Source organism: Fukomys damarensis, unplaced genomic scaffold (assembly GCF_012274545.1).
Source record: "Fukomys damarensis isolate Sample0158 unplaced genomic scaffold, DMR_v1.0_HiC HiC_scaffold_1, whole genome shotgun sequence".
Lineage (NCBI taxonomy): Eukaryota > Metazoa > Chordata > Mammalia > Rodentia > Bathyergidae > Fukomys > Fukomys damarensis.
This window is the reverse complement of record NW_022900913.1, coordinates 71,026,668-71,051,584: the sequence shown is the minus strand read 5'-3', so window position 1 is coordinate 71,051,584 and position 24,917 is coordinate 71,026,668. Positions and strand designations below refer to the sequence as shown.

The window sequence follows — 24,917 nt, the reverse complement described above, 5'->3', positions numbered from 1 at the left end:
TGATAAAAAAACATCATGGTACTGGCAGAGAAACAGAACTGAGGATCAATGAAATAGATTAGAAGATGAAAGAACAACACCAGACACACTCAGCTACCTCATCTTTGACAAAGGAGCCAACCAGCCTCAGAGGAGAAAATATAGCCTCTTTGATAAGTGTTGGAAAAACTGGCTTTCAACTTTCCAAAGATTAAAACTAGATCCCTATCTTTCACTATGTGCTAAACTAAAATCCAAGTGAATTAAAGATCTAAATATCAAAAGAGAAACACTAAACTTACTAGAAAGTAAATTAGGTAGAACTCTCGAAGACATTGGCTTAGGAGAAGACTTTATGAACAAATCCTCAGCAGCACAAGAACTTGCACAAAGCATCAACAATTGAGATCTCATTGTATTAAAAAGCTTTTGCAGTGCAAGAGAAATCACCAACAGAAATGAGACCTACAATGTGGGGAAAAATTTTTACCATTTACTCCTCAAACAAAGAACTACTACCTACAATATCTAAAGAACTCAAAAAAAAATCAGACCCTCCCCCAAATACAAAGACCCAATTTGAAAATGGGTATCTGTAATGGACATTTCTCAAACAAACAAGAAAAAGCAAAAAATAATCATATGCAAAAATGCACATCACTGGTCATTCGAGAAATGCAGATGAAAACATTGAGATTCCACCTTACCCAATAAAGAATGGCTTCTATGGAGAAATCAACCAATAACTCCCCAGGCAGTGGATTCCATATGGCCACTGTTCTCCCATGAGCTACAGCTGTGCAGAGTTTAAGTCCCTAGTGAGCACTGCACAGACCTGATCACCAGCAGGCTCAACCTGCACAACCATCTCCTTGATGTTGGCCTTGCACAGCCATAGACTCAGGTTGGGGTTCATCTGGGTGAGAATGGCTTTAAAGTGTACCCTCCTGTAAGGGTCCATGCAGTATTCAGATGCATTTGCTGGCACCAGCATCCCTGGCCAAGAAAGTGGAGGGACCCATATTCTGTCTCCAGTTGGCTTGACTGTGCCTTGAGAGTCCAGGCTGGCCCAAAGGCAGTGTGTTTCCATAGCCCTGGTACCATACATAGGTAACTTGGACAAAGCATTCCATTTGCTTTTCAGTTATGCAAGTGTGAAATCTTCATGCAGTTTGTGCTCTTGTTTTTCGTTCCACCATCATTAGCCACTTCTTTTTCCTAATTAGGCTGTAAGAAAAGTTTTAATCATTCTTACTGTTAAAAAAATTACTCAAAGCTATGTCAATCTTTAAGGAAAAATGCTGAGGAATTTAAAGTTACAAGTTTGGAAAACTGAAACACATTTTTAATTGCCAGCTAATGTTGTGCTCTGTTGTTGGTAGAATCACCTTTGTTTCTTCTTTTGACATCTCAAATATAATCTCATTCCATATTGACTTCTGTTGTAGTAAATTGATCTCTAAGAAAGTCAAAGTTTTCCTCAAGAGAATCAAGGTTCTTGGCAGTGGATAAATTCTTTTCCAACAAAGACTAAGCTTTATCATATTCAAACATTACATTAGCCCCCAACTACAAACACATCTTATCAGTAGGAGAAACTGAAGCTTTGCAGTACAGGTTACCTGCCAGTAAGAGTCTGGTTTCCAGTGAGTGATGAACTCTTTTTTTTTCTGCTTGTATTTTAGAATTTACAAAGTCTGCTTAATTTCAAGAATCTTATCTTTTGGTCTGCATTTCTTTTGAGCAAGACTGAGGTTCATAAACTTACACTTCTGATACTGTTCATCCAGCTTTTTTAGTACTGTGTATGCAGTCTCACTCCCAGGCTGTTTCCTGAAGGAGTGTATATCTTCCGCAAACATGGCCTCAGGAGTCTCCTGGTTGAGTTGCAGCCCATTCTCCACAGCCACTTCTCACAAGCCACAAACATTCTTGGCTTTCACCATCTTGAGGAAGCCTTTTGTTTTTTTACTTTCTTGACTATTCTATTTTAAATTAATTTGTTTGCACCCTACCTCCTCTGTCCACAGTTTTATTTTTTGTTACCATGGGACACAACTTTGACATTCTGGCAACATGTCTGGGGGCTCAGCAAAGATACTAAGTGGAGTCTAGTAAATTCAGTGCTTTCCTACACTCTATACTTCCACTTTTCCTGAAAGGAGTGCCAGCCCAGTCCTACTTCACTCTTTCCAAAATGGTCATATTGCTAATATGGGATCCATCTGTGCCCTTTGTGTTCTATTCTCTAAAGCAGAAGGTCCCTGGACATATTGCTTCTTTAACTCACCAGTGGCATTAGAGAGAATGAGTTTCCTTTCTCTATTATGACCCCCTTTCTTTTTTTCAGCTTTAATTGAGTTTATTGGTACATTTTAGGGATACAGTACAGTTACATTCATTGTTGAGATCTTGTACTTCTACATGACAAGTCTTGGTTCTCATTTTTTCCCCTTACCCCTGCCCCCCTTCACCCCCTCCTTCCCTCTCCATCTACACTTTATTTCCATCTTTTCATTATCTCACATTTTTTTCTTTTACCTTATTACCCTTCCCCTACCCATCCTACCTTCCCTACACCTTTAGCTCCTTTCTTCCCATTTCTAAATGTCAGTAATCTTATTAGGATCTTATGTGTTATTGCAGATTATTCACACCATGGAAACTATTTGGTATATACACATATGTGACTTATTTATTTCACTTAGGAGTATATCTTCAATATGTATCCATTTTCCTATGAATGAATGTATTTTCTCATTCTTTATGGCTGATTAATATTCCATTTTATAGAAAAATGACTCCCTTTCTTGATGTGTTGGACCAAGAGGTAAGAAAGACACTCATATTTTGTGTCTTATCTTAATTCTTTGGTTGCATTCTAGCAGGCATGTGTCAGATAGTTAAAAGCTACTAGACATCTTCTGCTTTAAAGACTAGCATGCAAGGATAAACTGGTCATGGCAGGGAACATTTTATGCTCTGCTAGGGGCAGGAAAATGTTACACATTTTCTGGGCTCATGTTCAACAAAAATATAAAATCTTTGCCACTTAAACTTTTTCCTATACCCTGAATTTTTACTCTATTTGTTTTTGAATTCTGAAGCCTTGCCTATAGTTCTTTTTCTCCACTCTGAATCACTGTCTTCCTGTCTCTCAACATTTTCTTCTTTGACCACTCCTACCTGCCAAATTGCTCTTCTATTCTCTTGGATGTAAGACAAACTGCTATTTTTTATATAAAAGATTTAGCTTTTACTTCTGAGTTCCCATGAAGCTAACTTATAAAGCTGGATATTAAATGGAAAAAATGGCTCTTGAATGGCATTCAGCCTGCTCTGGGTCCTAATAGATTACAAAGTTGGAATTAATTTCTCTCAAAGGATAGAAGAGGAGGGACCTAGTCTTCCTGATTGTCTTTGAGAAGTTAGTGAGAGCCCATTGATATCCACCTTGGCTGACTGACAAATTTATTTTTCAGTTCAAGTTCAAATTGGTAGTTTTGTCTAAATGGCATGATTAGAACATTTCTTGTGAATTGGGATAGTTCTTAAAGTACAATTAGAGGACAAATTCCTCTTCTGCTACCTTCAGCTTAGGCTAAGATAAGGATGTTACTCAAGGCCACTTGGAAGTCCGTTGGTCAGTCAGTCTTCACACAGTTATAAGTATGAAAATATATTTTGATATGATCAGATTTTATATGAAATTATGTAGCCCTGCAAGGATGAATAAAGGAAAGATAGTGACAAAACCAGGAGATTCAACTATGTTAAAATATTTTCAGATGATGAGGTTTATGAAAGGTAATATGTGCATTTGGATATTTTAAAGTTTTGCTCTTGTTGTGATTGGGCATAGGCTTTTCTTTCTAAATCTCTTTGTTCCTCAAAGTTGGTTAAAATGGCTACAGAACTCATTTTTGCATTAACAATCACTCCTCCACAGGTCCTAACTCCCCTCTCTTGTCTGTCAGCAGTGATTCTTTATTTTCTCCTGTGCTGATGATGCAAAGACAAAGGATACCATATTCAAGCAGGATTTTCTGTATTCTTAGGTTAGGGTGATATATGGGGGTACATGCAAGGGACAGCCTGAAAGACAGATGTCCACCTAGGTCTAAGCAAGATATCCACTTTTCTAAGGCATTAGAAAAATTCTGGAAAGACTACTTTGCCTGTTTTGGTGCTGCTGGTAGCCTGACACAATTTAGCCCTTATTGCTTTTTGGTACATAAAAGGTCTAATAGTCACTCTTCAGTTTCACTTACAGACATATTTCAATTTCTTTTGGTTAAAGGAAGTTTAATATCTGTCTTCAACTAAAGGGTATCAGGGATACACGACTGAAGAAAGGGGTCACCAGTCAGAGGGACTAATCTGGTACTTGAGGCCTCTCTCAATTCTTATTTTCAGTCACTAGAAACTGGGAACTTATAGGGCCAGGGATTTAGCTCAGTGGTTCAACTGCCTGCCTCTTAAGCACAAGGTCTTGAGTTTGATCCCTGGTACAAAGAAAGAAAGAAAGAAAGAAAGAAAGAAAGAAAGAAAGAAAGAAAGAAAGAAAGAAAGAAAGAAAGAAAGAAAGAAAGAAAGAAAGAAAGAAAGAAAGAAAGAAAGAAAGAAAGAAAGAAAGAAAGAAAGAAAGAAAGGGAGAGAGAAAGGGAGAGAGAGAAAGAGAGAGAGAGACAGAAAGGAAGGAAGGGAAGGAAAGGAAAAAGAAAAAAGAAACTAAGACTTACAGCCATCTAAGGGATCCCTTAGGATTGGTTCAATGCAGAAAAGAAGAGACTTTTTCCCTCCCTTTGTTTTCCAGAAAAATGGGAAACTCAGTCTCAATCCTCATTACTTCTTTGGAATATATCCTCAAAAACTCAGAATCCTTTACTTGCCAGATCTAAAAGATCCCTTCTGACCTTTTACACTTTCACCAGGCCTTCCTATTCTCTGGGAAACAAAATTGGAGAAGGCCCTTTGCTTCAACTTCCCAAATGAACAAATATTCCTTCTGAACAAAATTACCAGGCTGTAGAAGAAGGTTACATCTCAACATCTAAAGACTTCTCATTGCTTCTCTAATCTAAATGGGACAAGACATTTGCTGGAGCTCTTTGGATCCTGCATCTGTAATGTGTCCTTTCGGTATATATGGGACTATGGTAAATAAGATCAGAGACATTGTTGGGAACCTCCCCAAAAAAACAGAATGATGAGTAATATGTACAACTCAAGATCTCTCACTCCTTTTCATAGGGAAACACATTCTGTGTATATATGCAAAAACATAGAAAGATTCCATTTTAGAATTAAGGATATCTATTCATAATCACAACTGGGTATAGTTTTCTCAGTGTTTCAAATTATATTCAATAAGACAGAACATGACCTCATTCTTAGATTTTCTCTTTTATGCTCATTACATTGCAGGTCAGACCCCACACAATCACACCATTAGAGACCACACTATGTCCTAGACCACTGGATTTCTGAAGCTAGACCTTCCTCCATACTACATGCTTACCCTGAGACCTCAGCATCTCTCCCACACTGACACAGGTTTACAATCCAGTTTTAAGTTTTCCTGACTATAGAACAAAATCGTCACTGTCTCCTTCTCAAGAACAGGCCTCTATTTCCTTTGTAGGAAGTTCTTATATCATATTCTGCCTTCCCCATTTAGGGTAAAAGGTAATAATATCAGTGTCCTCTGTGATATTGAATTCTACAATAGATCCACCATTTCAATGTCTGGATTCATTTCTAATCTGAGTTCCTTTCTAGTACAGTCTCTCAGGTGTGCCAGATGAATATTGCTCCTTAAATCCCTGTGAGGGCTATCCTGGAGCCATAGGGGATCCTTCATACCACTGTTAATGTTCTTGCTACTCCTCTACATTTTTGGACCCTGTTTACTCAATATTATTATTTGCTTTGTTTTCTCTCACCTACAGTCTATTAAACTTCAAATGGTCATGCAGACGGGGCCCACTGTGAAATATCCACCTGACATTTACCACAGGCCATTAGACAAGTTCTCTGTAGAATGTTCCTGACCTGCATCACTTCCTCAGTCCCTGTACAGATTAAAGCAGCTAGAACAGTCATCTATTTTCCCTAAAAATGGATAGGGTCACCTCTTACAGAGGGAATAGAAATATGCCAGTTTTCTCTGGCTGTCAAGCCCATCCCAGAGCATGACCACATGGGCATTATCTCAAGGTCACATGGGGCTCTGTTCATAGTTGGTAAAATAATTGATATAGTAGAGGAAATTCAAGACAACAGACTTCATTTCATGTGTATTGCTGACCACTATTTTAGCTAGATTTATTTTAAATATAATTTTTATTTTATTTTATTTTAAATATAATTTTTAGTCATAGCAAGTAATTGTGTTTCTTAGGGTTCTTTAGAGAAGCATAACCAATAGAAAATATATTCCATTTAAAAAGATTATTTTTGTATGTCCCACTACACTAGTCTCATAAATTTTAGGGTGGTACAAAACTTGAGCTGATTTATCTAACTGGATTTATTTCCCGTCTTCTCACACACAAGTGCTTCACCAACAAATCTAGAGGTGTTGTTACCTCTTGGTGAATTTGTCTATTTGATGTAATACCTCAAGGCAATGGACCCGTGTAAAATCTTGGAAGAAAAGATCTCTATGAAAAAAGATAAGATGTAATGAAGGACTGAATCACTGATATTCCCTTGAGGACTCTGAAATTTATATATATATATATATATTGTGCTTTGCTTTATTTTGTATGTATATCACTTCTGGGAGCACCATAATTAATTAGCCAATGCCATAGGTCTGCACAAGTCTGAAAATTCTAATCGTTGCTTTGCTTCTGCTATACCTCCTAGTAAATATACCAGCTCACCTTCAATGTCTGACTACTGGCACTTTGTTCCTATCATACTAGAATTTAATTATACCCATCACATTTAAGATTTTGAATTGAATAACTATAGCTAGAGTAACTATTGAATTGAGTAAATATAGTAACTATAAAAATCTGGCATATGGAGAAGTAATAAAGTTCTCCACTGATCCTAGTACTCTCTTTGTAAATCTGTTTTTGAGATAGTAGAGAAAGTCATATTTTTGGAACTTTCCATGTGTAAAGAAGTAAGTTTTACCTGGCAGACCCATACCAGCATTCCAATCATCCTGAAACTTTTAGCACCCTCATCTAAAAAAATTCAAGTAAGGTCAGGCAATTGCAGCTCATTCACAGCAGTACATCCTTTGATCTGAATATCAGCCAACCAACAAAATCAACTTTTAACCCTCCCTTTTCACTTTATGTGTTATGATATCAAGTTTAGGATATTTGATTTATGGATTCATATGAAAAAATTCAGCCTCACCCAAATTATTCCATACCCTTACAATCCATTTCCATACCTATTTCATCAATGTATGTTTGTAAGAATTTTAAAAATCAAGAAGTACTATATACCTAAAATGTATCAATAAACTCAATGAGGAAAAAAAAAGAAGTTTTTATGAATGTAGGATATCTCCTCATCAGTATATCTTACCTCTGGGAGCATGAGAGTCGAACCTGATTATTGGCTTAAAGGAAAAAAGTGGGTGGTGACGGTGTTTCCTGAAGAATGTTGGCATTGCTTAGTAATCATCTCAGGGAAAATATTAAGGCCTACATAGGCAATGCAAAATTAGTTTACTCCAGCAAAGGGAGAGGGGTCAACATCACAGGGGTTGGAGGTGCACTTGTCTGTACCATTGAGGTTTGAAAAATCACTTCCTCTAGCAAAACAAACATAAAAGAATTCAGGAATTCAATGGCTTCAGCCACACCAACTTTATCACAAATGTTTTCATACAGATTTACAGGTCCCATTATTTTCCAAACAGTGACTTGACTTTAACTGAAGATACTTTTTGAGATTGAGCATTCAACTTGCACTGTAATTCAGTCAACATAATGATGACAGCTTGTGCTTGATTTTTGGCAACTTCATCCCTTTGGCAAAAGAGAGAAGTTACATATTCAGAACTTACATTAGAAGCCTGCATTATACTGAGATGTGGCTATGGAAAATTTATATGTCATCAAATTAAAGAGGCACCTTGGGAAACCACTGAAAAGATTAGAGAAATTTATCTTTAAAATTACAAATCTCTAGAACTATGCTCAGTATTCAAATATGCATTATTTAGGGTTCTTTAGAGGAAATAATGTCTATAGCACATATGAACATGCACACACACATGTACTCTCTGAGTCTGTGCACTAAATTTGTACTATAATTCAACCAACTTCATCATGAGGGCTTACATTTGGATTTTAGCAACTTCATTCCTTAGGCTGCAGAAGAGAGGATTATTTTTCTGAACATGCTTAAAAGCTTTTGCTTATTTTTCTATGGACCTAGGAAATTGTATCTTTGAGTTCATGTTTTTGTAACTCTGCACTGTGGAACTTTAAAAGTTATTTTTTCTTTTTCTTTTAGAGACATGTTACTTCTTTAAGCTTCCTTTTACTGAACACATAACCAACACTACTTCTCAGTTCAAAAGAATTGACAGAGTATACAGATACTGACCCCAGGTGGCTGGACCCCAGTTTTCTTTGCCCAAGAAAAGAGACAAAGTGCTGAGGATGGCTACAACCAATAATGCAAGCCTTCAGATCTGTATTATCTCTGTTCTCCTCTGTACATATGAAGATTTGAGGGGAAATAGACCCCTCTTTCTACTCAGAGTTAGATTTGAATAAATCATTTTTTTCATTTTCACCAAAATATATGTCCTCTTTTGATCAGGAGTGAGGAAAAAAATCTGAATAGCCTATAACAGTTTTGGAAAGCCAGGTAAGAGTTAAGTCCTGACTCCAGGTGGGTATGTACTCTGGCAAGCCCTTGGGAAAAGGAAATGACTGCTCTCAGCTGAACCCATTGTCGGGACTTCCAGGGACATTACAACAGCTTCCAGAAACACTTGCAACTGGAAATCATACTCCTTTCCTGTTCATGGCATCAACAGCCTATAAACATTTTTATTTTTATCTCCTTTAAATTTCTGTGCCCTTTGTAAAGTGTGATTAATAGATGCAAACATTAATTGGCAAATTTAAAGATGACTTGTATTTGAGTCATTAGGAATAATTTTAACTCTAAGTATGACTACATAATCACAGATTATTAGGGGCCATAGGATGAAAAGTTCTGGACTGGAAGCCCTGTGTTGCAATCGACTGAGAGTGTTACGTGAACTGAAATAACAATAAATAACTTGATACTGTCACAACATTATACTGGGTCCCGTGAATTCACCAAAATGCATGAACAGGTCAGATCCCCTGTCAAAGATCTCATCACATTTGACATTTTCATGATTTTGTTGTGTAATTTTCCTGTCATGGAGACAAGACCAAGACCTGGTAGAAACAAAAAACAAACAAACAAACAAACAAAAAACCCAAGAATACCAGCTATCCTACTGTTCTGCCCCAGTTAGCTCTGCACAGCAGCAGCCCACACTCCCACTGGCTCCCACAAAACTCCCACAAAAACAAGAGGACAACCACAGGTGTCAGTTGTCCTACTTCTGGACCTGTGTGTTCCACAGACTCACAGAGTATTTCTCACATTAGTCCTGCATACTGCCCCCCAAGCACAGAAGGCAATGGAAAATTCTGACAGTTCCGAGGCAGGTCCTCCAACATTGAGACTGGACATCTTATTAAGGCCAGATCTCCCAGTCTTTCCTGCTCAGGAAGTGGCAAATGCTGCTGCTGTTAGAATATAGTAGAAAATGGTTATCTATTTTTTTGTAGTATGGCTTGTTATCTGAGGAGCTCTCTCCACTAAGATTAAGAAACCAAGATAGAAGATGATTAAACTGTCATCACCTTCTCTCAGAAAACCATACCACATTCACTAGTGCACTCAGTTTAGGGCTTGTTGAACCCTTGAAGTCTACCCATGGCCCTGGACTTAAACTTCATAAAGTGGTTTGGAGCACTCAACCCAAGCTCTCCTTGGGAAGATGTTTCTTGTCATGAGGTGACCCTAGGTTTTTATTTTAATGAAAGAGGACATTTCAATTTTCTCATCCAGCTATCCTAAATAGTGTGGCTCCTCTGTGCTCACTCTACGGCTTCCTTGACACTCACAGTCATACTTGCAGTCCTTGGTGGTACACTGGGGTGGGGGGAGCAATGTGTGCTCATGGGGAGCAGGACACTAAGTGCTGACTGAGCAGACCAGACATACACTTGTGGAAATGCTGTGGAAGTAAACTCTGAAATCATGTCTGAAGATCTAAGATTTTAGTTTATTTAAGACTAAGAATTAAATAAATTTTAGTACAAAACATTTTTACAAAGTTTGATGAGACGGAACAATAAAATGTTTGTATATGAAGTTGAAAATTCAAACCATAGATTGTCATTTATTTTCTATCCACCACACAAAGGCAGAAATGTACAGAAAATAAGCAGAATGAACATATGATAAAAATCTAGATTGTTATGATTTATATGCCTGAATTTAAGTAATTTTGCCTTCACTTTCCAATAGTTCTATGAGTAACATGTTTTTGTTTATAAAATTTTGAGCACAGGGCATGTTTGCCTGCTTGCCATTCTTCAGCAGCTAGGGCCAACATCAAGAGTGATGTCCAGATCCAGACAATGGCATAGAGAAGAAAGACCACCATTCTGAGGTTGGGAAGATGGCAGAGAAGTGAGCAGCATAGAGAGGGCCACTCTGAGGCTAGTGGCTTAAAATTGAAATCCACAAGGACAATGAAGATAGCCAGAACAATAAAGATGCAGTGGCCTACGTGTTTGATGAGTGGTTGGGATCAGCATCTCCTGCCAAAAACTAGACTTGTGGCCAGGGAGCGATGACTCAAACTTGCAGCAGAACTATGTACATTTAAAACTCACAGGAGGTCAGGGAGCTGACTTCTGAGCTCACACCCAGAAACCAGCCTGAATTTCAGTAAACTATGACTGGCTTACTAAGAATAAGTGACTGAGATCTGCACATTGCTGTCCACATTGTATGACATTCACAACAGACACAGGCCAGGAAGGGAACCGTTTTGTTCCTTTTTCTTGCTTTTTATTTTTCTTTTTGTTTTGCTTTCTTTTTCTCTTTGATTTTTCTATTCCTTTCTTCCACTTTTTCAGTTCTCTCCTTTCTTGTTGCTGCTTTTCACAATTTATTTTTATTGATTGTTATTTCCTTTCTATTCATTAATTTTATAGGTACATTTTAGGTATACAATGTGATGGCATTCATCACTGGGAATTTGTACCTTTACATGACTTACCTTGGGTATTCTTTTTTTTTTTTGCATTTTTTTTCATTGAGTTTATTGGTACTTTTTAAGTATGCAGTACAGATACATTCATTATTGGGATCTTGTACCCTTACATGACAGATCTTGTCTCTCATTTTTTCCCCACACTGCTGCCCCCCTTTCATGCCCTATACCCTCCCTGATTTACAAAGACTTTGTTTCCATTTTTTCCTTTACTTATATTTTTTTCTTTTCCCTTGTTTCCTTTCCCCTACACTTCCCACTTCCTCTACACCTTTAACCCTTTTCTTCCTATTTCTTATTATTAGTTATACAATTTGAATCTTATTTACATTTTTAGTTTTTCACACCAAAGAATCTATTCAGTATTTACACGTGTGTCTTATTTATTTCACTTAAAAGTATGGCCAAAATGTGTATCCATTTTCCTATTAATAATTCTAGTTTCTCATTCTTTATGATTGAGTAGTACTCCATATTATAGAAAAAGCACATCTTTATCCAGTCTCCAACTGGGCAATTGGGCTGTTTCCAAGTTTTAGCTATTACAAACTGTGCCACTATAAATATAGATGTGCATATGTCACTGTGGTATAATTCTTTTGGAAAGATACCCAACAGAGGAATAGCTGGGTCAAATGGGACCTCTACTCCTAGTTTTTTGAGGTATCTCCATATTGATTTCCACAGTGGCTGCACCAGTCTTCACTCCCACCAGCAATGTAAAAAGGGTTCCTTTCTCCCCACAACCCCACCAGCATTTATTATTGGCTGATTTCTCCATAACAGCCATTCTTCCAGGGTGTTGCTTCTTAGCGTTGTTTTCATCTGCATCTCTCAAATGACCAGTGATGTGGAACATTTTTTCATATATTCACTTGCTGCTTTTACTTCTTTGTCTGAGAAATGTCTGTTCATTTCACATGCCCTTTTTAAAATCAGGTCATTATATTTGGGGGACCTGCTTTTTTTGAGTTCTTCATATATTCTAGATAAGAGTCCTTTTGTCCAAGGAGCAGCTGGTAAAATTTTTTTCCCACATAGTAGGTTGTCTCTTAGCTCTGTTGGTGGTTTCTTTTACAGTGCAGAAGCTTTGTAATAAGATGAGATCCCAATTGTTGCTACTTTGTGCTAGTTTCCTTCCTACTGAGGATTGGTTCATAAAGTCTTCTCCTATGTCAATGTCTTTGAGAGTTCTACCTTGTGGGAAATGGTAAAGGGAATTATATGAAGGGAATTATAGTTTTAGCAATAGCGGATAGAAAATGCTTTGTAAAACATCACTGGCACAGAAAAACATGTTTCCCTAGTTCTCTCATTATCCATTGTTCAAGCTCAGAGACCCCGTCATCTGATGACTCCACAGATAGTGAAGAAGAAATGGTTTATGAGAAATGGGTAGTTTACAGTAAGCAGATGGCTAAGTCATTTGAGGTAAACCAGCAGGAACCATCAATAATGATGGTGTCCTGCTTTCTCAATACTATCTGATAAGGATAGGGTCATGGTGTGCTCTTTCATGTGCTACTTGGTAAACAGAGCCTGGAGATATACAAAAATGCCAATGGTGTTTTTGTAGGAGTTAAAATGTAAACTAAGGATCACAAGTTTAGTAATGACAGACTGCCTGTCTAGAAAAGTATAAAGCCTGATTTCACAGACAAAGAATTGTCAATCAGCATAGAAAAAAGAATAAAGTACATAAGATCCTAATGAGATAACTGACATTGTGAAATGGGAAGAAACGGGCTACAGGTGTAGGGAAGGTGGGGTAGGTAGGGGAAGGGTAATAGGGGAAAAGAAAAGAAATGTGAGAAAATGAAAAGATGGAAATAGTGTTTGTAAATGGAGAGGGGAGGAGGGGGTGAAGGCAGGGCAGAGACAAGGGGAAACAATGAGAACCAAGACCTGTCATGTAGAGGTACAAGATCCCTACAATGAGTGTAACTATACTGTATACCTAAAATGTACCAATAAACTCAATTTAAAAAAAAAAAGAATAAAGTGCTGTTTGTCCCCCAAACTGTCTCCTTTCTTTCTTTAAAAGTCAGTGCTCTCTGGAGTCTCCAGTCTCCCTCAAGAGAAACTCTGCCTAACTTATCTTCCAGCAAAAGTGTTTCTGTTTTTGATATTTAGATCTTTAATCCACTTGGATTTTAGTTTAGTGCATGGTGAAAGATAAAGGTCTAGTTTTAATCTTTGACAGATTTAAATCCAATTTTTCCAACACAATTTATTAAAGAGGCTGTCTTTCCTCCACTGAGGATGGTTGGTTCCTTTGTCAAAAAAGAGGTAGCTGAGTACATTTGAAATTGATTCTGTGTCTTCCAATCTATTCCACTGATCCTTGGGTCTTTTTCTTTGCCAGTACCAAGCTGTTTTTTTGTTTTGTTTTGTTTGTCACAGGGACTTTGTAGTATAGTTTCAAGTTGGGGATTATGATACCCCCCTCCCACGTCCCTGTTGCCTAGAAAATCTTTTGCTATTCTAGGTCTCTTCTTGTTCCAAATGAACTTTTGGATTATTTTCTCTAGTTCTTTGAAATATACAGTTGGAATTTCAATCAGGATTGCATTGAATCTGTATAACAGTTTTGGTAGTATGGCCATTTTTACTATGCTGAGTCTTTCTATCCAGGAGCAAGGGATAGATTTCCATTTTCTTATGTCCTTTTTTAATCTTACTTTTCAAAGTGCTGTGATTTTCAGTGTAGTGGTCTTTTGCTTCCTTATTTGGACTGATTACTAGATATTTCATTTTTTTTGGATGCTCTTGTGAAAGAATTATTTTCCCAATTTCACTCTCAGTGATTCTGTTTTTTGTGTACAAGAAGGCTACTGATTTTTGTATGTTGACCTTGTATCCAGCTACTCTGCTAAAAGTGTCAATTAAGTCTAGGAGTCTTTTGGCAGAGGATTTTTGGTCTTCTATGTAGAGTATCATATCATCAGCAAATAATGACAGTTTAACTTCTTCCTTTCCTATCTTTATTGCTTTAATTTCTTTCTCTTGTCTAATAGCTGTGGCCAATGTTTCCAGAACTATATTGAAGAGGAGTGGTGATGGTGGGCATACTTGTCTTGCTACTGATTTTAACGTGAAGGTTTTCAGTTTTGGGGCATTTAATATGATGTTGGCTATTGGCTTTAATAGGTAGCCTTTATTAAGTTGAGGTAAAGACCATGTATTCCAATTTTTATCATGAATGGGTGCTGAATTTTAGTAGTCAAATGCTTTTTCTGTATCTATTGAGATGATCATATGGATTTTGTCCTTTACTGTTTTAATATAGTATATTACATTTATTGACTTACATATGTTGAACCATCCTTGCATCCCTGGAATAAATCTAACTTGGTCAGTGTGTATGATCATCTTGATGACCCTCTGTATTCTGTTTGCCAGCATCTTGTTAAGCATTTTTGCAACTATGTTTATTAGGGAGATTGGCTTGTAGTTCTCCTTTTTGGTTGGGTTTTTCACTGGTTTTGGAATCAAAGTAACCCTTGTTTCCAGGAATGAATTTAGGAGTATTGCTTCCCTTTCAATTTCATTGAAAAGTTTAAAGAGTATGGTAATAGTTCTTCTCTAAATGTCTTATAGAATTCAGCAGTGTAGCCTTGAGGACCTGAGCTTTTCTTAGTTGGTAAAATTTTAATTATGTTTTCAATTTCACTGATTATAATTGGGGTGTTTAAAATTTTATTACCTTCTTCATTCAACTTTTGTAATTTATAAGTATAAAGAAATCTGTCTACATCTTCTTTTCCATTTTATTAGAGTACAGGTGTTTGAAGTAGCTGTTGATGATTCTCTGGATTTCTGCTGGATCTGTTGCGACTACACCTTTTTCATTCCTAATTACATGGATCTGAGCCTTTTCTTTCTTTTTTTTTGACCAGGCTTACTAAAGGTTTATCAATTTTATTTATTCTTTTGAAAAACCAATGCTTTGATTCATTGATTTGTGTGTGTGTGTCTTTCTCTTAGGCTCTGTTTCCTTGATTTCTTCTCTGATCTTTATAATTTCCTGCCTTGTACAAGCTTTGGGTTTTTCTAGGAGCCTAAGATTCATCATTAGGTTGTTTATCTAAGCTTGCTATGTTTTCCTAGTGTGGGCATGCACTGCTATGAATTTTCCACATAGAACTGCTTTCATTATGTTCTATAGATTCCTGTATGTTTTATTGGCATTATCATTTATTTGTAAAAACTGACTAATTCGATTGCACTATGATCAGATAATATACACGGGTAACTTCAATTTCTTTACATTTATTTAAACATGTTCTATGAGCTAGTATGAGTTCTATCTTGGAGAATGACCCAAGTGCAGTTGAAAATAATGTATATTCTGATTTTGTAGAGTGGAATGCTCTGTAGACATCAATTTGTTTAAAAGCTTGGTTCAGTTCTAGTATTTCACTGTGAATTTTTTTTTCCAGATGGTCTGTCTATTTGTGATAGGTATTTAGGTCCCCCTCTACAATTGTATTAGTGCTTATTTGGTTTTTCATGTCCTTTAATGTGTGTGTTGTATAGTTGGGGGCATTAATATTTGGTGCAAATATACTTATATTGTCATCTCTTCTCCTTGGATTGTTGCCTTTACAAGAACGTATTGAGCTTCTTTGTCTCTCTTAATTAGTTTTAGTTTGAAATTACTTTGTCTGAGAGTAAGATAGCTAACCCTGCTTTTTTCTGGGCTCCAGTCACATGCAGAACTATTTTCCATCGTTTCATTTTTCAGACTATGTGTTTATTTTTAAATGAGGTGTGTTCCTTGTATATGCATATTGTTGGATTTTGCTTTGTAATGCATTCACCAGTCTACTTCTTTTGATTGGTGAATTGAGGCCATTGACATTGATCATTATAACTGATATGGATTGACTTATTATTTTCATGTTATTGTCCTGTTGTTGGTTCTTTTTAATTTTTCCCCCCTCCACTTAGTTTCTTGCCTTGCCTAATTAATTTGCTCTATTGGACCTCATGATGTTGAGATGTTCATTGTCTTTTTCTAGGATATTGTTCAGAATTGTTTGTAGTGCTGATTTGATATTCATGAAGTTTCCTAAGTGTTCTTTGTCATGGAAGAATCTTATTTCCCCATCCATTTTAAAAGATAATTTTGCAGAATACATCAGTCAAGGTTGGAGGTTCTTTTCTTTTAGGGCTTGAAGTACCTCTCTCCAGGCTCTCCTTAACCTGAGGGTTTGTGTTGAAAAGTCTGCTGTGATTCTGATGGGCTTTCCTTTGCGTGTGATTTGTTTCTTTTCTCTAATTGCTTTCACTGTTTGTTTCTTCTGTATGGTTTCTGGGATCTTGACTATTATATGTCTAGGTGTAGATTTTTTTTTATCATGGCTAATTGGCATCCTATATACCTCATTTATCTGTACGTCAAATTCTTCCCCTGTGTTTGGGAAGTTTCTGTCATTATTTCTGTGAACAGTTTTTTAAGTCATTTGTACTTTCTTGTACTACATCATGGATTCCTATCAGTTTTATATTATTCTTCTTTGCATCATCTAGGAGTTGTTTGATTTATTTCTCATGATCCCTTACTGTTTTTAAGATCTCTCTTTTCAAGGTCACTGACAGCAATCCTATATTCTATATCTGAAATTCTATCTTCACATTCATTCATTCTGCTGTGAATACTTTCAATATAATTTTTAATCTCCTGGATATACGTTTGAATCCATTTCACAGATTTCATTTCTTTCCTATGTTGAGCATTCATGGTTTCCATTTGTTTTCTATGCTGGGTATTCATGGTCCTGAGCTCAACTATTTTTTATCTTTTTCTGTTCTAGAGTCTTTAACCATATTGTGCTCACAATCTCTGTAGTTATCTGGGAAATTGTTTATGTTTTGAATTTTTCTAGAGCCTAATTGATCTGTTTTATTACTTCCTCTACTACAAGTTCAGAGTGTCCTGGTAGTAGAACATCAGACTTTTCTTCCTTGTTTTCCCTAGAATTTGCCATTGGTGAACTGGAAGTCTGTATTTGTGCCTTGCTTAAATGTTGTCTCAGTTTTATTTTTGTTGTTGGGCTGCTCTTGGTTTACCATGGGTTAGTACTTTAATCTTCCTAATATAGTTGCTCTTTAGGTTTTTAGTCTCTAATGCCTCAGAGACACTATTATTTTCATAATATCAGAAAGGACAACTCATTAAATTAATCACACCCCTTTAGACCAGTTGATACAATCTGCAACACAATAGCATCAAGTACAATTTAGAAATTGACCATTTGTGGTAGTTATTAATCTATCACTTTTAACTATGTGAATTAAATCAAAATTGAGGACCAGCCCAAAATATGCTTATAGTGAAGAAATTCTTCAAATAGCATTTTACCCTCCAGGATGGAGACTTAGAAGGAGTTGGGAGGAGAGAAATAGATAGATAGGTAAAAGAATAGGAGAAAGTTTCAGGTAAAGCCAGAGGACACAGGATGATCATGCAAACTCTAAGAAACTTTTGAAGACAAGAGGGAAAGACAGAGCGCAAGAACAAAGACATAAATATAACAACTTAACAGTAATAGGGAAGCTATAAATTGTACTCACTTTCCTTTGAAATTAATGACAATTGAGAGAAGGAAAAAGGGAGTAGAAAAGGAAAAAAAGAGAAGAAATCCAAATTAGGGCAAGAAAAGGAACAAAAAGAGAGATAAATAACAATGTTGGGGAGAAAGAGATTGAGTGGGAAAAAGAAGAAAGAAAAAAGGAAAAATTTTTAAGAGTGGGAAAATGAAATTTTAAAAATAAAAATTTAAAATTAGAGGAAAAGAAAGAAAAAATTTTGAATGGCCTACTTCACGGTATATTTCTGCTGTCACAATAGACAATGTGGGCAGCAATGTGCAGAACTAAGTCAATTATTCTCAGCTAGCCAATGACAGAACCCTGAGATTCAGGCTGAATTCTGGTTGCAAGGTCCAAGTTGAGCTCCTGACCTCCTGCAGGAGGTCTACTGCAGGTTCCAGCTACCCTTCCCTTGATGACAGTCCAGGTTCTGATGGAAGGTAGTGATCCCTTCAATTTAGCAACAGTGGAGGTCTGGTGTGCCTTTATTGCAGTTGTTCACTTCTGTTCTCTTATGGAGCTCCATACAAAGGCCTTTATGATCACCTGTGCCTCTGCAGTGTGGATCCAGCTACCAGCACAACCAGGAGTCCTGAGACCACTGGAGGGGGATGCTGCAGTGGCATCCACATGGCTGGGCAGTCCAGCCTAGCTCCCTACATTAGCGCTGCTCATCCATGTTTATAGCTGCACAGTTTGTAATAGCTATAACTTGAGACTGGATAAAGAAGATGTGGTATATATATACAATGGAGTACTACTCTACCATAAAGAAGGATAAACTTGAGATAAAAAATGATGCACATTGAGGCCATACTCCTAAGTAGAATTAATAAGACATGTGTGTAAATAGTTAATAGTTTCTCTGGTGTGAAAATCTAAAAGTGTAAAGATCAAAACATATAATTGATATTATGTAATAGGAAGAAAAGGTTTAAAAGAGTAGGAGAAATAAGAGGGGCAGGGGAAAGGTAAGAAGGGAAAAGAAAAAAATATGAGAAATGGAAAAACATGGAAACAATGTCTTTGTAAACAGGAAAGTGTGGAGGCAGTAAAGGGAGGGCCAGAGAATAGGGAAAAAAATTAGAACCAAGATAAGTAATGTAGAGGTACAAGATCCCAATGATGAATGTATTGTATACCCAAAATGTATCAATAAACTTAATTTTTTAAAAATAAAATAAATTAACCAAAAAGAAATGCTGGTGTGGCTGTGGGAAAGAAGAAACCTTTCTCTGCTGTTGGTGAAAATGTAGACTGGTGAGACCACTGTGGAAATCAGTGAGGAGATTCCTCAAAAAATTAAGATTAGAAGTCCCATTTTACCCAGCTACTCTCCTGCTGTGTATCTTTGCAAAAGAATTAAAAGCATCACACCACAGTTATATATGCACACCCATGTTTATAGCAGTGCAATTTATAATAGCTAAATCTCAGAAACAACCCAATTGCCCATCAACTTCTGACTGGATAAAGTAGATATATACTTTTTATAAAATGGAATAGTACCCCAACATAAAGAATGATAAACTGGAAACATTTATAGCTAAATGAATGCACATTGAGGCCATACTCTTAAGTGAAATAAATAGGATACATATGAGTAAATACCAAATATTTTCTCTGGTGTGAGGAAGTGAAAGTGTAAATGAGGACCAAAATATAGAAAAAATAATGTAAAATATGAAGAAAACATCCAAAGGAGGAGTGGAAGTAGAGAGTGGAATAGGGAAAAGGAAAGAAGGAAAAAGAAAAAAATATGAGAAAATAGGGGAAAATGTAAACGTTTCTGTAAATAGAAAGGGGTGGAGGGGTGTGAGAGAGGGAAGAGGAATGGGAAAAAACAATATATCATGTAAGGTACAAATTCTAAGTGATGAACATGATCATAATGTATACTCAAAATGTGCCATAAAATTAATGGACAAAAAAGAAAATTTTATTACAATGCTTTTGAACTTTACATGAACATTTTAGGTGTACATGTGTAATGGTACAGACACACTGCAGAACATTCTGAGTTTCTTAAACATGAAACCTTATATTCATGTGGCCTAGCAATTCCACACTCAGCAGAAAATCTCTTAGAATTAGAAAAGAAAAGAGATACAGGAGCACTTGTCTGCTCTTGCTACTTTTATTCACTATAAACAAAAGAGGAGGTGACCCCACATTCCTGCATATATGAATAGATAGGTTGGGCTTTTGCTGTAATATGAAGGCAAAAAGCTGTAGCATGCATCAACAGGCCTATACTTTGGCCAGCTGCTGTGAGAAATAAGCCCACACAGCAGACAAGCATTTTTTGGTTTCTCTGATATGAACTATCATGATGAGGAAAAGTCACAGAGACAGCAGACAGATCAGAGAATCACTGGGATGGGAAAAATGGACGAATGGAAATCACAGGGTAAAGGGTACAAAGTTTTAATTTGGGGGTGATGGAAACCTTTTAAAAAAGCAGTACGTTAGGGTATGCACGTAGGCCCAATTACACTGGAGGCTAAGGCAAGACAATCACATGTTCAAGCTTGGCAGGCAGGAGGCTTTGTGTTCCACCCAAAACACCACAGAAACAATGAAACAAAAAAATACTGAAATAAAAAGATGGAAAATAGTGGTGAGGTTTTCACAATATTTTGAATGTCTCCAATGGAATTCAATTGTATGATTTAAAATGGTGAAACTTTCACAATATTTTGAATGTCTTCCATGTCATTCAATTGTATAATTTAAAATACTTGAAACAAGCAATTTTATATATGTTTTACTCCAAAAGGTAATGAAAGAAAGAATGGAAAAAAAGGAAGAAGGAAAGAAAAAGAAAGAAAGAAAGATGATAGATATCTCCAATGGAATTCAATTGTATGATTTAAAATGGTGAAACTTTCACAATATTTTGAATGTCTTCCATGTCATTCAATTGTATAATTTAAAATACTTGAAACAAGCAATTTTATATATGTTTTACTCCAAAAGGTAATGAAAGAAAGAATGGAAAAAAAGGAAGAAGGAAAGAAAAAGAAAGAAAGAAAGATGATAGATATAATTAGATAGATAGATTAGATGATAGATAGATGATAGATGAGGGAGGAAGGGAGGGAGGGAGGGGGAGAGAGAGAGAGAGGGAGGGAGGAAGAGGGAGAGGGAGAGGGAAGGAAAGAAAGCAAGCAAGCAGTGGAGAAAACAACTCAGAGAAGATAATGGAGACATCAGGGCATTAGACATCAAGTCATCAGATGCTCAAGAGCAGGAGGACTAAGGACCTTGACTCTGTGCCTCCCTCACTGGTTTCTGAGACCTGCACATGGGCAGGGCTGGGCCTGAAAGTGCTGAGATCAGAACTTCTCCCCACCCTACCCAGGGACCTTCAGCTTGGGCCTAAAAACAATGAGTCCTGGCACATCAGGGCAGTGCCCTGCAGATGGCACTGTGAGTCCTAATATTGCCCCAGGGAAACTGAAGTAAATTGGCACTGTATCATGTTCACAAAATAAAAATGAAAGATTTTGAGAAAAACAATATATGTGTGGAGGGGAGTGAAATAGGAGCTGGTACTGAAATGAAGACAAATGGGCACATGTCCCAGGGTGGAGCAGTGTGGCACATGGGCAGGCAATATGGCAGGAATACAGAAAACGGCATATGGAAACCTGACTTCTTGTCAGATCTTGTCCTAAACTCACACCCCCAGACCAAGCCCAGAGAAGTTGCTATGTCTCTACTGTATGAATGAACATCTGTAGAATCTCACTTACTTGTCACATGCACCTGAAAGTCACCAGTTCTCAGTGAGAAAAATGAGGCTCACAGAGATTGAGAAACTTCCTCATGAACAAGCTGCTATGCAAAGAAAGTGTAGCAATAAAGTCAATGAGGGAAAAAAAGAAAGAAAAGGAAACTCAGGCTAAGGTCACTGTGACTCCAGCATCAAGGCTCTTCCTTCTCCTCTTCTTCACCCAAATTTCCTGGGAATCCCAGAAGAGGGTCCTACAGACATGCTGGGATGGTCTAGCACTGATGGATAGGTGACACCTAAGTACTAGCAGACGTGCTCCCTTGGGAGGGAAGAATGGCCAAGAGACACAGAAGCTGGCTGGATACAACCTCATTTGAAAGTCATACTATCACTTTCTACAAGCACCTGTTTTTACCAAGTACCAGAAAAACAAAACCAAGTAAAACAAACTCTAACTCCTGTTCTTGGAAAACAACACAAGTCAGGACTGACAGACAGAAAGACCTCAGATTCATTCAGAGGATAGAACTGGGGTACCCAATATGAACATGGCTACAGGTAACTGTGCTCTATGCCCCCAAAAGCTACACTTTTGAGGTCCGTAGAAACCCAGCAGAAGATGTGGGCAAAAACATCAGGCTTCCTTGAGCTTAACACAAACTGTGAAGGAGCACAAGGTATACAAGACAAGGCTCACTACAGATTATCCCTGACGCCTCCACCTCTGTTTACACCACTCCACAGTTGTGAAAATATCTTTAAAGTCAAGGATACAGAAACCATCAAGCCAACTTAGAGACTTGCATCTGACTACTGGATATACCTGCCTGTCCTAAGGAGACTGTGTTCATATGAGTACTTAAATATAATGACCAGGAAATGAAATATTCCAAAAATAAATAAAATTGAGATGGAAGTAACCCAAGCACAGGTGAATGGATAAGCATAAAATGTTCTGCACTCACAATACAGTGTTATGGGCCTTGAAGTAGGACACACACTGCAGCATGGATGAACTTTGAGGAATCACTCAGAGTTCAGTAAACTAGTCTCAAAGATCAATACTATATGATTCCAGGTTTATATGAGCAGGGATGCTTGTCAATACAGACACAGAAAGGAGAATGTAGGTGGCCAGTAACTTTTAGTCCTAGAAGGGGAGTGATGTTTGAATGAGGGTTGAGTTTTAGTTGTGCAAGTTGAAAGGACTGTGGCACTCAGTGGTGTGATGCTGCACAACAGAATGGATTACCTAGTGCAATTAAAATGTACAGGATACAGGACTAAAGACTAGTCATACCCCAGCACCTTCAGAGAAAATATTCATGCAAACTATGGGCTCTGGGTGTTGATGAGCTGGGGATACACCCTCATGTTCTGCAGTAAATGTGCCCTCTGAGAGGCATGTGCATAGGTGGGTAGGCTATGCATTCATTAGGTGGGGAGAGAAAAATGGCTCTAGTCTGTGAACCACTGTCTGATTTTTCTGAGTTTCTAAAACTTCCTTACAGAATAAAATCTATCAAAATTACTCAAAATATAATGTTTAGAGAGGGTGGAGATGCTTTTCAAAGACATCCAAGACCCTTCTTGGCCACCACTGACCTGAGACTCGGTAGTGCAGCACCAAGTTGCATGTAGTGCTATGCTGCATAACAGATGGCATAGTCCTTGGTCATCCAAGTATCAAAGTACTTGTGTAGGCTCCATCAGTATCCTTGCATACTGAAATAGGGCAAATGAAATCATCAGAAGATGATTGTCTTTAAGCAATGCAACAGGAAAAAAAAATTAGTCTGGATATTGAGTCCAGCCTCATCTTTTTGACAGGCCTCTGGGAAATTTTTCTGTGTTTACCAATGGTTAAGTCATAGTACTCTGCATTCTATATCAATGACCAGTTTTTCTGACAACAAATTTATCTTTCCACACTTTATTTGTTATTATTACAGATGCTTAGAGAATTAGTAGTCTTTCCTGTAAACTCATAAGAGCCTCAAATACATGTGATTTCACACTCTTCAGTTGAACCAGTTTTGAATAAATCACTTATGTGCTTGCTTTTCTTTGCATCAGAGGTACTCAGTTGTGTGAGCACCTCTAAATATCCTGGGGACTTAAAAAGGTCTGTGCAAGATCACATGATTAGCCTGATCAGTACAGACCACTCAGCATTCAACCCACTACAACTAGTGCTGAGACTACTGGAACACACATGTGCTTGAAGACCTACACCCTCCCCACACAGCATCATCTAGCTGACCTGCGCATTCAACTCTCACACCTGCCTTCCAGTCTACTGAATCAATTTCTGCCAGTTAACACTCCCTGGGCTTGGCATGCACATTAAAGTCTGAATATCTCCAGACTCATAAACAATACACACTCCTGAATACATGTGATAATTGATTGAATACCTACTGAATGTGTATCTCTGAACTAGAGATTGCAACGCATTAGGTTCTAAATGGAGCAAAAGTAATCTGTTTCAATAGCTGTAAATACAGTTAATTTACAGCCATACAGATTTCAGAACATATATCTTTTGTGGAGTTAAACTTGGAAGCTCTTGTTTGACTTCTTTTCTATCCACACTAACCCTCCTCCCCATGTAGATTCAAAGACATTTTCTTGCCAGCAGTTCCTATCTATCAGGCTTCAGTAACATAGTGAATACTGAAACCAAAACTTATCAGGGTGAGAATTTGCTTTATCTCTCTTTACAGGTATGAAATAGCAGTGTGCACTGCATGAATTTATATAGGCAGCCAAGACCAGGAAGCTGCCCAGAAGAGCTTTCTGTAATGTAAGGAAATTCACAATAGTGAGTGGCGTTAGAGTGACTTCCTGGAATGAAGGTCTCGCAGAAGGCTCCCAGCACTGGCAGCTGTTTCTGAAGGTGTTGCTTCTTCCCTCAGATGATCCAGACAAGGAACCAGGCTACACAGTCATGCAGTGAAGAAGTGGTAAAAAAAAATTAACCTGGATTAACTGGAGTGTCTTGGAAGCCCTCAGAGATGCCTTTGTCGGTGCAGGTGTGCAGCTCAGCGTAAAGTACTCTTTTCACATGCACTGTTTCAACCCCAAAGCTTAAGAAATGAAAAATTTTAAAATTAAAAAGGCTTTTATCATCTCAGAAAGTCCAGTGCCTCATGATCTGTTTCTCTGGCTGGTCCTTACCTGTCCTCCAAGCCACATATCTAACTAATTCACTTAGTTCCAGTGAGCCTCTGCTGGAGTTTTGTTGCCAGTATCATTTCTCTCTCTCTCCATTTTTTTTTTTTTTTT

At 37.4% G+C, this 24,917-nt stretch overlaps 1 pseudogene; it reads right to left on the bottom strand.

The window, feature by feature from the left end:
- Positions 1 to 1,335: 1,335 nt before the first annotated feature.
- Positions 1,336 to 1,925, bottom strand: LOC104861246 (annotated as a pseudogene).
- Between the last annotated feature and the right edge of the window lie 22,992 nt (positions 1,926 to 24,917).